This window comes from Coenobita brevimanus, chromosome 100, assembly GCF_032717465.1.
Source record: "Coenobita brevimanus isolate Jiangsu-jjx chromosome 100, ASM3271746v2, whole genome shotgun sequence".
Classification (NCBI taxonomy): domain Eukaryota; kingdom Metazoa; phylum Arthropoda; class Malacostraca; order Decapoda; family Coenobitidae; genus Coenobita; species Coenobita brevimanus.
This window is the reverse complement of record NC_137053.1, coordinates 52,243,047-52,250,963: the sequence shown is the minus strand read 5'-3', so window position 1 is coordinate 52,250,963 and position 7,917 is coordinate 52,243,047.

Genomic DNA, 7,917 nt, shown 5'->3' with positions numbered 1-7,917 from the left:
TCTGATTTTAAATGGCAAGGATCAATTTTATCTCCATTAACCTAACAGTCATGATATTTCTAGTCTTGTAGTCCGTTACCTATTGATTTCTGCTGAAAGAGTCTCTAGATATTGTGCTGAGTTCAGCAACATTCCTTATTTCTGTACTTTATTCTCGAATTCAAATCTTCTAATTCTGGAAGAAGAATCCTTTAAATTTTCTATACAAATTTGAATGAATATTTTAGCAAAAAAGCATCGATTTGAACTGGAAAATATATCCTTTAAGACTCGGATTTTTTAAATTTGGTTTCCTGATGAAAATCTCCTTCGTCATTCATATTACTGTTTTTTTCTTATTTGATATCAAACCAAATTTGTGACGAAGGTAACCGGCATTTTCTTGTTTCTGTTGAACATGTATGCAGACAATGCTTTGTTTCTACCTTATCACGCTGAACATTAATCTGCCCTTTGTCTATTATTTTTGTCAACCCTTGTCTTCGTTTTTAATCCTTTCACTGCCTTATTATGTTCCTGGTATCAGCAGTCTCACACACATTCGTAGCGGTTAACAAAACCTTCTAAAGAGGTTCACATCTGGCAAACTTACTCCCCTAACTAAAGTGCACTCTGTCATAAACAAAATATATGGCTAAGGAAGAGGTTCGTGTGATTCTGGCATGCCAACAAGTGAACGGTCTTACGTGTAAATGGAATAATTGTATCTATACATAGAAACGTTTATTAAGATGATGCAATAGTCTCGGCCTAACATGGAGATTTGGACCCTCTATAATTATGAATAGAGGCTAATGTATGCTTATCTTAATGTGCATCATGTGTGCCTTTGAGCCGGGCAGCACGAGTTGGGGAAGTTGTGGCAGCGTTACTGAATCAACCTAAACTTTTGCCTCTTTCTTATCCCTACGGCCTAACTTTTCTCTCGGACTATGTGGCCAAGTTGGAAATATGTTAAGCAACTTCATATAACTCTGAAGTACTTGACGCTCTGCAGTCAATGGCTTAAACTTTCGTACATCACCAGGAGCAGTGTGGTGCTGGTTTTGATAATTTTGTTGTCATGAGAAGAACAATAAGCAAGGTTCTTTTTTTTTTTTTCTTTTTTTAAATTAGAATGAAGACAATGATTTTTTTTTTTCTTAATGAGGAGGGAGAAATCCAAGGATGAAAGCTTGCAGAACTTGTCTTTTTTCAAGAAAGTCGAAGAAAATGGATTCGAAGTCAAGAGATTTTCATTTAGAGATGAAAGATTCTATTAAAGACAGGAAATCATAGACTTTGAAAAATACATGAAAAAGATAGTTAGAGAAGTGACCAATTTCATAAGTAGAAGTGACCAATTTCATGAGCAGAAGTGACCAATTTCATAAGTAAAAGACAGAGTCCTGAGTAACTGGACAAGAAAGGAATGAGAGTGTGTGGCTAGCGGAATTCTGCGCAGTTCCAGTACTTGGATCTGCACCTGCACCGCAACCGCAATGTTACAACCCACTATAACCGCGGAACTTTAACTGTCTTAGACCCGCACCAGCATCGCACCCGCAAGACATTGCAACCGCACTAAATCCCTAGGATTGAATCCTGCAATTTGCACTTCAGTCATATATCCACATACTAGACAGTTGGACGTTCAGTACTCAAAAGCAAGCATATACAGTATACATAACACCATTTTACATGTCTGATTTAGAGAACGATATAGAAGGGAGAAACTTAAACAAGAAAACGATTGCAATGATTTTACGCTGCAGACCCACAGCCATTATAGGATATTTCCTTTGTCATGTTGCAGTTCCCTAGATTCTGATGTACTTAGAATGTAAGGTACAATGACCAAAATCTATTCCACAATGTCTAAATGCGAAAATTGTCTAGACCGTCACTCACCGTGGCGTTCAACGAAGATAGCTCAGCTCACGGGTCCAGCAAACGTTTGTTGACCGTTTTCTGTCGTACCTTCAACTCCATGGTTGGGGGTGCTTAAGCATACTCTGATCATCACATTGTGTGTGTGGGTGACTAAACACTTTTTCATCCACACTAACTCTACTAATTTCGCACATGCACTGCAGTGGAGAAAAACAACCACATCCTCGGAGAATGGAACCGTACCCACACTGTATCCGCAAGAAGTTCGCTTCGGAAGCCTATCCCGGAACGGCAATGCGGTGTGGGATGCCGCAATACCGCACGGTGCAGCTGTTCTCGCACAGAGCTCTGGTAGCTTAGATGCGTGCTACATGTCCACCGTAATACAGCTGAGGTGCAAGAAGACAGTTCAGGTGAGTACAATACTCTCATCAGCACAACTGTATTGTTTATTGTAACAATAGAATAACTGGGGGGTAAGCAAGGCTAGTTGGAAAACGAAATAATATACGAATATTGTTCATGTCATACTGTGAACAAAAGAAAGGAAGAGAAGTATAGCAAAAGGTACAGAGGAGGTTGTTTAATGCAGCTTTATAAGGACGTCCGAGACGCGGACATACTCGTATATTGAGAGAATAAAGAGACAGAAATGAAAGACGAAAATGACATGACAGAATCTTATGACCCAACATTATAGACAAATGCAAGTGGAGAGAGAAGGTGGAACATTCAATATCCTTTGGCTCTCCAGTTTTGCAAAACTAGAACGAAACTTTAGCATGTACAAAGTTAAGGCAGCCGGTAGCGAAAGGAAAATGTGTGTGTGTGTGTGTGTGTGTGTGTGTGTGTGTGTGTGTGTGTGTGTGTGTGTGTGTGTGTGTGTGTGTGTGTGTGTGTGTGTGTGTGTGTGTGTGTGTGTGGATCACTGGCATAAAAACATACATGGCTTGGTTAATGGGTCAATGTATCAGTAGAGGAAGCTCACATCACAACCTAATACAATAACCCACTACCCAGCACATACAAGATGAAGCCTTCCTAGCAAATTATCGCCTAATCACTCAGTATGGAAACTAGTAGCCTACCACGTAATGTGAATAATTCAACACTAAGGCTGTAAGTAAGCTGGCCAGTCTAGTAAATGATTTCTAAACACCTTTGTGGTTTAGAACTAATGGCATGATATTCGAGTCAGTTTCATCATTACTGACTATTTAAGTATGGTACTGTGAAGTTTCAACAGGCTTTGCCATATCGTTATGCTGTGCCGTATAACTGAACTTTTGACCATATCTGTGCTTCCTTTACGCCATCGTGTAACAGGGATGACATAATATTAAAAAGGACATCATAATTATGACTATTGTGTTTGCATTCTAACGATTACATTCGGCTTATGATTCAGTTTTCTAACCGAGGGGGTTATTTTCTTCATTACTCGTACGTCCGAAGTTGCACAAAATCGCCTGATAGCAGACCAATTAAAACTAGAAAACGTAGATTGCCATTAGCAATTTCAATAACTCACCACATGACAAGGTCATCCAATTTCTTCCTCAGTCCGACTGCAGGGACCGATTTATTATCAAATACCTAGCGCTGGACTGGTGATTTCAATGGGCTTCATATAGTGGTCCGTAAAAAATATGCAAAATTTGAACTTTGACTTTGGCTGTGACCTAGAGTTTTGGGTCAAGGTCATTCATTCTCGGAAATTATGCATAGCATATCAACTTCTATAAACGTACCAAACTTGCTGATTGTAGCTCTGTTCTTAGTTTCTTAAATTGTGCAATCAGTGACCTCAAATTACTTTCCATTGACCCCTGGGCGATCTCAGAAACTACCGGCCCAAATGGGACCATTGTCATTTCAGACCTGCTCCCTGACCTTGGTTATGTCTCACTAAGATTTGAAGCCTGCACCTATAAAGGTTTATGAAAATCCGCGAATATACTATTTTTATAGGTTTTTGGTTGTAACTGGAAAACGAGTAGCCTACTGGGAACAGGATGATACTGGGTCATACAAAGCCACCCGCTGGGGGATGCAAATGGCCAAGTATGATAGCTGTTGCTTTGAAACTGAGTGAAGAGCAATTTATTTAATAATAATAATAATAATAACTAGAAAACGGAAATTGCCATTACCAATTTCATTAACTCACCACATAAAAAGAAATAACAAGGACATGGAGTACTATTAATTTCCTAATTTTGTAGCTATCGCTGGTCCTGGTGATTTCAACACCAGGTGAGCACTTAATAACAGGCAAATTTTGAACTTTAAACCTTGGCTGTGACCTGGAATTTTTGGGTCAAGGTCATTCATACTTGGTAGCCATGCATAGCATATCTAGCTCTATAAATGTACCGAGTTTGGTGATTGTAGCTCGATCCTATTTTTATTTTTTATTGTGCACTCAGTGACCCCATAATACTTTCCATAGACCCGTGGGCGATCTCAGAAACTACTGGGCCAAATGAGCCCATAGTAATTTCAGACTTGCTCCCCGACCTTGGCTATGTCCTACAAATATTTCAAGTCTATACCTTTAGCGGCTTCTGTGAATCCGAGAACAGACTATTTAGATAGGTTTTTGGATGTAACTGGAAAGCCAGTACTGGGAAATGAATAATAACCTACAGGGTCATATTATGAAGCCTCCTGCTGAGGGACTCAAATGGCCAAGAATAATGGTCGTAGCTTTGAAATTGAGCGAACACGAGCAATTTTCTTTTTCGTAAGAAATGATTATAATAATAACCACTACTACGACTACTACTGCTACTACTACTACTACTACGACTACTACTGCTACTACTACTACTACTACTACTACTGCTGCTACTACTACTGCTGCTACTACTACTACTACTACTACTACTACTACTACTAGTATTGACAGGAACAATATAACTCACCACTGATGCAGTGAGTTATAATAATAATATTGACAGGAACAATATAAGGAATCACTGATGTGCTGAGTTGTAGTAAAAACAGAGGTCACTGTAGTTGAGGGCTAACATTAGAATCTTCTAATGGAAATCAAGTGGCGGTGTTCCTCACGGGTCTGTCATTTTTTCTCTCTCGCTTATTAATCAAGGGCAACCCGAAATGGTCATCTACCCTTTCCAGTTTATAGTCCCTGTGATTCCCACTCTTCATTTCTCCAACCATTTCTCCAAGAGCGGAACACATTAGTTGCTACACAGATATGGTGAGGAGGCTAAGTTATGCCCAACTTCTGATCTATCTATTATTTGTGACTGGGTTTCAATTAATCGTAAATTAAGTGCCGCTAACATTCGTCTTGTTTCTCCATGGTTTTAGTTACCACAATCTTGTAAATGACAGTCTCTTGCATTTATTAAGCCGTAGTTCAGTCCTTCTTCGTTTTAGTATTCTTGGTCCCTCCCTCTTCTCCTCTAAGCCGGTCTTTTCTCATTCTTTTATTGATACAGCTGGGCAACTGCATAGCAGTCTTTCAGACCATTTCCTTCCTCCAGCCAATATGCCCTTGACTTCCAAATGAATGTTTGTCAGAAATATAGTAAACAGAAAAGGAGGTTAATTTGGCTGTCTTGTGTTTATTTTCCTTTTAAATAAAAGAGTTTTTAATCACTGACAGTTTGAATCCGAGAGAGAAAAGGAAACATACAAAGCTGTGATTACTGAGTGATGCTGTTCTTAAATTTATTAGTATGTTAATATTTATCCAAAAAAGTAAAACATTTTTCTTCATAACTTTTAAGGAAACAAGAGATGGGAAATTGGGATAGTTGACCCTGCCTAGAATATTCATGTACACTGACAGAACTTTGGGTTGGGGTCGAACAATTAGATCAGTAACTATGAAATATTCTGGAAGATGACTCAATTGCTACAGGGAGAAATTTCATGATTGGAAGTAACGTTTGTGCTTCCGATTACTGGAATCGGAACTGGAAATCTACAGTGCAAACTTGTGGTAGGGTTTGACGCGAGTGAATGCAAAGAATTCTTTATTTTCATTTCATCGGTCATAACTACAAACTCGCTCTGAATCTTGGATGTCCCCCATGCCAGGCAGTGGCTATAAAATATGGTTGTCGGAAGTGGTATCAGACGATGAATAAATGACTCCTCTGTTTGAATCATGGCAAATGCGTGTACATGCACAGTACACACTACACATCCTTTTCGAAACTAAAAACAAAAATGGCTCAATCAAATCTAGCCTCAGAGTCCCCGGGGGGGGGGGACCATAAATTCCCCCACCATCCGCCCCTCTCCCGGTGACGACTCAGAGAGATGCCTGGAACCACGGTCTGACTCACTTCTTCATTTCTGCAACATTCGCAGCCTTTCCTCTAACTTTCTCTCTGTTGAACATCGCCTCTCATCCTCTAAACCTCACCTTCTCTTCCTGTCTGAGACTCAGCTGTCTGAGGCAACTGACAGCAAACCCTTTTCTGTTTCCTCCTACTTTCTCTACATTCATTTCAAAGCTAAAGGTGGTTGTTGTGTTTATGTACGCAACGACTTATCTTGCTCTCGTGTTCCTGAACTTGATTCTTCTGAATTCTCTACTCTCTGGCTTCGGCTTTCTTGTCATTCTCTGACTAAATATATTTGCGCTGTTTACTTATCCCCTAATTGTACTGACTATCAAAAATTCTTTGGCTATCTTACTTCTACGATGGAACACATTCTATCCATTTCTCCTTTCTCTGAAATCTCCATTCTTGGAGATTTCAATGTTCACCACCTCCTTTGGCTCTCCTCTCCTTTCACTGATCCACCTGTAAACAACCCTACATCTTTTCTAATCTTAATGACCTAGAGCAACTTGTACAGCATCCTACCTGTATCCCTGACTGCCTTGGAGTGAGCTCCAACATACTTGACCTCTTTCTTACAACTAATCCTTTTGCTTACACTGTTAATCTTTCCTCTCTGTTGGGCTCCTCTGATAATAACCTAATTGCCTTGGCCTGTCCTAAATCATGCTTGTTCTAATGCTGTCCGCAACAAGGAGAGGGCCTAAAAAAAGGTACCAAAGCCAACCCACCCCTGAATCACATCTTGCTTATGTTTCTGCCCTGAATCGTGCTAAGTCTGTTTTTCGCTCTGTTAAAAAAATTTCATCCGTAATAAATGCTCTTAACTATCCAACTCGAACTCTTCCCATTCCTTCTGGCACCTTGCCAAAAACCTTTCTAACAATTATACCTCATCATCCTTCCCTCCTCTTTTTTTTTATTCTGATGGCTCTGTAGCTGTTTCTTCTACTGATAAAGCAGATCTCTTCGCTCAGACTTCTCTCCTCCAATTCCACCTTAGACGATTCTGGTGCCGTTCCTCCATCACTTCCCCTCTCTGACTTCCTCAAGGCTGACATCAAAATTTCTTCAGCTGATGTATTTTCTGCTATCACTGGCCTTAATACTAACAAGGCATATGGGCCTGATGGAGTCCCTGCTGTTGTCCTCAAGAACTGTGCTTCTGTGCTTACACCCTGCCTAGGTAAACTCCTTCGCCTTTGTCTGTCAACTTGTACCTTTCCTTCTTGCTGAAAGTTTACTCTCATTCAGACAGTCCCAAAGAAGGGTGACCGTTCCCAACCCTCTAACTATCGTCCAACTGCTTTAACATCCTGTGCCTCAAAAGTTTTTGAGTCAATTCTTAACAGAAAAATTTTAAAGCATCTTTCCTATCACAACCATCTTTCTGATCGTCAGTATGGGTTACCGTCAGGGACGCTCCACTGGTGATCTTCTCACCTACCTTTCAGACTCCTGGTCATCCTCCTTTCGGGACTTTGGCGAGAGCTTTGCCATCGCACTTGACATCTCGAAGTCTTTCGATGGAGTCTGGCAAAAATCTTTAATTTCCAAACTGCCCTCTTACGGTTTCTATCCATCTATTTGTGCCTTCATCTATAGGTTCCTTTTTGGTCGTTCTATAGCCACTGTTGTAGACGACCATCATTCTTCTCCTAGATCTATCAACAGTGGTGTTCCTTAGGGCTCTGTCCTATCACTAGCTCTCTTTCTT